Source organism: Brassica oleracea, chromosome C6 (assembly GCF_000695525.1).
Source record: "Brassica oleracea var. oleracea cultivar TO1000 chromosome C6, BOL, whole genome shotgun sequence".
Lineage (NCBI taxonomy): Eukaryota > Viridiplantae > Streptophyta > Magnoliopsida > Brassicales > Brassicaceae > Brassica > Brassica oleracea.
In genome coordinates this window covers 23641844-23648308 of record NC_027753.1, presented here as the reverse complement: position 1 = coordinate 23648308, position 6465 = coordinate 23641844, and positions in this window count along the sequence as shown.

The following is a 6465-nucleotide window of genomic DNA, read 5'->3' as shown; positions in this document are numbered from 1 at the left end:
ATTTATAGTTGAAATCCTGCCGACAGACCGAGGAAATTCCGACGGAATTCCGACGGAAAAGGCTAGTTCGTCGGAATTTCCTCAGAATTTTTAAAATCCTCCAACGGCTATAATATATCCTCGGAATTCATCGGTTTTTTCCGAGGAATACATTTTTCCTCGGTATTTCATAAGAATATTCCGACGGATTGATATTTCCTCGGAATTCCGTCGGTATATTCCGAGGAAATTCCGAGGAAACCAAATTTTGGGTTTCCTCGGAATATCCTCAGAAATTCCGAGGAAAATTCCGAGGATTTCATTTTCCGTCGGAATGTCCGTCAGAATACCGTTGTTTTCTTGTAGTGTATATTTACAATATTATTTGTGCTAAGTTTTGTAAACTAATTCAACTCCATTAATTAATATGATGAAAATAACTTCATAAAATTAATTTTATGTAAGTATTATTCAGTATTATCCTAACATTTAATAAAATTTGATAATAATTTTACTAAAATAATTTATTAATTCAGAATTTCATATTTACAAATTATTATCTAAAAATACAATTTATTCCATGTATTAATAATAAATATTTTATTAAGAAGGCTAAACTTTTATAAAATCATTTATTAATTTTATAGATTCAATGTTATCTTCACAATTACTAAAATCGGTTCGTATATATAATTTTATATTTAGAAATTATTGTTATCAAACAGTACAGCTATTCAATATATTAATTAATAAATATTTTATAAACAATGCTAATTCTTTTAGTAAATATTAAATAAATCCTATTTACTTATAAATACTAAAAAAAATTTAAGTATGAAATTGTTTTAAAGAAAATATGCCCATTTAAAATTATATGCTCTGAAAGATCGGTTGAATTGTTTCCCCCAAGGTTTAAAAACCTAGACCGGCGCCGGTCGGACCGGAAAACCGGTGATCCGGGTTAGCATTAAAACCCAGTTTTGATACTTTTTAAATTTTAATTAGGGTTTTATATTAGGCTAATCTTTGGTATTATAGTAAGTTAATACTTAATACCCGTCGTTTGTTAATAACTTCCCCAAAAAGAGAAACCTAAACATCTTCTCTTTGTCTCTGGTACACCATCTGAATTTTCTATTGCCACACGATTTGGGACTGCAGTTGTAAGAAGTAAAGTATCGTGAATTTTCCATCGCCAAACGTCTTCTCTTTAAACTATATGTTTCTTTGGCTATGATGCATATTATCTAACTCATACATTTTTCATATTTTCTTTGTTTTAGAAGGGTAACGAAGACCGAAGAGTCGTTGTCTCAAGATGATACCACTGAATAAGTATTTTATCATTTTCCTACAGATTTTTTTTTTTTAATTTGTCATGTTTTCATTTAGTTCATTATGCATTCAAGATTCAATTGTTATTTTTCTATTTTATGATACTATTTCTAGATATTAGTCATAAGACAATATATATATAAATAAAAACCCGGCTCGGACAAATCAATCAGTGAGTACGCCGAGTCGGTATCCGGTCCAGTTTTTAAAACATTGGTTTCCCCTCTGAATCGGCCATGTGCCTATATACCAGATGTTGCTATCAATAAGCCAAAATTAAGCATGCACGAGTAGTTTTTTTTTTATTGACAACAATAATAAAGCATGCACCAGTAGTTAATATACAATGTTTTGAGCCTGAAACATTAAAACAATAGATTTTGGACAGAAAAAAAGGAGGAAATTTTTTTAGCTTGAACCAAAAGAATCTCTCTAAACATGTTTTAAAGAGAGAGAAGAAAAAGGGCAGAGATAAAGAAGAGATATGTTCCCCACCATCCCTACCATTACCATCACCGTTCCTCACTTTTTTCTTTCTTTCTTCTTCAAACTTTTCTCTACACCATTCTTTTTTCTTTTTTTTTTTCTGAAAAGTACACCATTCTGTGTTTCCTTCAGTTTTGTCATATATTTTTTACCTTTTTTTTTGTTTCTAGATAACCAATATGTTGCATGTATTTGGTCAGTACTTGTCTTTGGATCTGATACAACTTATGAATGTTAGCAAAAAAAACCGTATGAATATTCCAGAAACCATGCTCTTTCCAAATTTTCTCTCAAAAAATTTAGAAAGAGCAATTGAAATACCAAAGATATGTATCGAACAAATGTTTTTAATCAAATTTGAGAAATTTAATAATATTTTAAAATTAATGAAACTAAAATCCAGCCTTGAGATGTATAAAACAAAAAATTTATACCAATATATAAGAAAGGAAATATGCATATTACATATAAATGAATTTCAGAAGAAGAATAAGAACTCTCAAAATTCAAGGCCCTCATAGTTTTTCTGTTTGAAAATTTAAAATGATAATGTCTGGTCCTTTTGTAAATCATTAAGTAGTAAGATCATTTTCCCCCATTTTATCAAAAAAAAAAGAAGATCATTTTCCCCCTCTGTTTTTCAGAAAAAAATAAATATACTATATTTACTTTATGTTATGTCGCAAATTATACTCCATCTGTTTCAAAATACATGAAGTTTTAAGATTGTGCACAACTATTAAGAAAATTGTTTTTTATCTTAAAAATATCATTAAAAAAACTACAAAATATCATTGGTTACACAGTTTTTGATAAAGTGAAAAAGTGCATTGATATATGAAAACATCGTCTATTTTGAAACATCAAAAACTCTCTAAAACATTATCAATTTTGAAACGGACAGAGTATATGATAACTCGACCTTACTGCAATGTGTGTTGCTTGTCAGCAAAATCATGGGGTGGTTTCAGATCAGGATGATTGCATGTCTCGTGACTCTTTGAAGCCTCTCTTGCTGGCCAACTCATTCCATTCTTCTCGTTTTCTGCTTCTTTTTTTCTTGTCACAAAGTTGACCATAGCAACATGCAATACCAATTACTATTACATTTCAATAAATAAATAAAATATACATATGGAGAGGATTTTGTTTTGCGGTAACCATTTATCAAACCGTCTTTGTCATTCTTTAAACAAATTCTTATGTATATAAAACCATACTCTATTTGATAAATGAGTTAACATAATTCGATTTAATAAACCGTCTGACGTGTGATGAATGAATTAAAATTTATAAGCTACCTGTCGTCGTTTGATTAAAAAAAAGCTACTGCGTCGTCTTTTTTCTCTTCCAATATGTTTCATCATTTTAGCGTGTGGAAATACGTTTTCTCTCGGTTCTAAAGAAAAAAAAATTTCTCTAATTTCTAAAAATATATTCTTTTATTTATTTTTTTTATTCAAAAGTTTTTTTGTTTTATTAGAGTATCTCCAAAAAACTCTCTATTTTGAAATTTGTAAAAATTCATTTTTAAAATTTAAATATGTTATTTTTCAAAAGAAAAACTTCAAATTATTTGTATTTTATACTATGATTTTTATGTTTCAAAACAAATTATGATCTTTATATTTTTCATAATTAATTTAAATCATAAAAATTATAAATAACTAGCACATATATAAAACTATTCCAACAGTATTAATTAATAAAAAAATTATACTAAATATAAAATTTTATATAGAAATGCATAATTAAATATTAAATAATAAGCAAAATATCAAATAATTCTAGAAAACTATTTTCGTAATGCTCTCATCTATGATCAATTAGTGCATTTCTAAATCCTTTTTAAAAATATTCTTAATTTTATTTAAAAAACTTATTTGATTTTATGTGTAAAAATTAAATTATAAAATCAAATTTAAAATATTTATGAGATATAAATTTTTTAAAGATTACAACGATGACGACAAAATATTAATAATCATAATTGTGATGTGTATTTATAATGATCAAAATTCAAATAAAAATGAAAGAAAAAAAATCAGAGAGCTAAAAACTTCATATTTGAAATTATATATTATCTTTTGGAGATATTCTTACCAATGAAACCAAACTAATTCAAAGATTAGTTTAAGTTTTGATATAATATTCCTCCCGATAAATAGTTATTTATAAAGTAATATATATATATATATATATATATATATATATATATATATATATATATATATATATGAGAAATCATCACTGGTAAAGAACCAAAAATAATTAATATTTGTTAGTATTAATATCTACTTTTAAAATACGGTCCACAAACTTGTTAGGCTCAACAAATATGCAATAATTTTTAAAAATAACCTGTTTTTATGGTTCAAACAACAAAAGTCAACTTTTTTTTTTTTTGCTAACTTGTAAATATCATAAATGAAAGAAAGATGCTACAAAAGAAGGATTTTAGTTCTGAACCATCTTGACAAAAAAAAATAAAAACAAGATGGGACAAAAACAGCTTAAAAACAGAGGTAAGCTAGATTTATCTTAGCCACAGAGCCATAAGTGGCTTGAAAATGTTTCTGTGTCGCCGGGAAGAGATGATGTTACGCACGTCCTTGTCGATTCCCTTGAACACTGTCATCGGCGGCACGAGGTTGTGATTGTGAATAAGGTTGTTTCTCTGCTTCCATACGTGGTAAATGACCGCGACAAAATAAAAAAAAGTCAACTTTTCTCTATTTTTATTTTAACTAGGTCAATCATCGGTCCACGATAAAGTTTTTATGCATACATGGTTACATATTAATGAAGCTTCATCTAACTCTATTTAGAAAAATTGTCAATTCAAAATGTTAAATTTCGAACTAGAACGTTTTCGAACTAGAACGTTGGAATAGTCCCTTCAGGTCCTTCGCCCAACTTTTTTTTTTTTTTTGTGCCCTGAAATCCCACTTAAGTTTAAGATGACTTTATTTATTCGTTGCTGCCCAAAACAAAAAGGCATGTCGATTTCTCCTTACACCCGAGTGAAAACATGTTTACTTTAAAACATAATTCAAAGTTTACAAAATAGAGGAAGATTTAGATTTGGTCTAAAGGTTTAAAGTAGTTTAGGAGGGCAGTCTAGTGAAGTATATTTAAGCTTGTTGAAGCTTAATACAGTAATGTATGATGCATGAAACTCGATATATTTAAGCTTGTTGAAGCTTAATACAGTAATGTTCCTTTTTCGTTTATCCTTATTATATACTAGGTGATAACCCGCGCTCTCGAGAAAATTATTAATGTATTATAAATTTTAATATGTAGACATAATTAAAATTATAGGCATAGTAAGAAAAAAATATATGTAAGAAAGTACGGTTTATACCTAGGAATTTTAGTATGTGAATATAAATTTATATGCGATGGTCATGAGCATTAAATTGTATATTTGTTTGCATGCGGGTAAATTATAAATATAATATTAAATGAAAAATCCTCAATAGTCTAATAAAATATTAAAAGAACAATGTATAAAAAAACAAAAGAAAATTAAACATTCAGACAAAATAACTGCTGCCAAACTGCAACCTTCAGAAGTCTTCGTTTGCAATCCTATTATGAGCAATAGAAAAGAGATCATGTAGAAATTTTAAAAATATTATTTAACAAAATCTGAAGTCTTCGTTTGCAATCCTATTATTTAACTGCTGCCAAACTGCAACCTTCAGAAGTCTTCGTTTGCAATCCTATTTCTCACAATGCTCACTTTCACTCTCCACATGGTCTTAAAGGGTTTCAAGTCGGCAACAGAGTTAAAACCTGCCATATGTTTTTTTTGTGTTTGCTTGTATCAGTTGCTTAAGGAGTTTAGAGAAAGAGGGATGGTGAGGAGATGGATACGAATTGCTCTCCTATTTATATCAACACATCACATAGGTTTTTTACTCTCCACGCCAAATTGAATAGACGATACCAATATTAATGCTCCTCTTTAATCCCATATATTCCACTTACCTTATTTGGTTATTGCGTGATTCAAATTGGCGTGATGGTCAAGCGTAAATAAATCAGGAATATTCTTCTTTCGTTTAAGGTAATTATTTCGATTATTTGTAATTCTGTTTCCTTTTATATGCTTACATTATTATTGTGTTTCCTTTGAACTTTGACCAATTAAGCGATTTGAAATGTTGCATAGAAATGATCATCGAAAGAAGTAGTTGAAATTTCGAAAATGTTGCATAGAAATGTTCATAAGTAGTTGACTCGGTTTCAAAAAAGTATGATTATAATATGATTTGATATTAGTAAACAAATGTTCATAAAATGTTGGATTCAAAAAATGTTCAAAAAAATAGGATAACAAACCGTTTAAAAAAATGTTGAAGAACCACTCTCACCCTTTTAAAATTCATTGGATAGATGTCGAGATATATTTGTTGCCTTTTTCAACCGTAATTGCATCAGATTCTACGCCTGTCATAAAGTCCCGGTTTGTATGTCAAAGCGGATTGTAATGCAGAGGTACCAAAACCGATCGAATTGTAAATAAAGTATATTATATAATGTATATGTCCAATGGCATTTGGTTGTAAATATTCTAGTTCACAAAGGGTTATTTTAAAAAGCTATTGAGAGTTGCTTAGATGATGCCATCTAGGAAATGACACTCATGTAATAAAC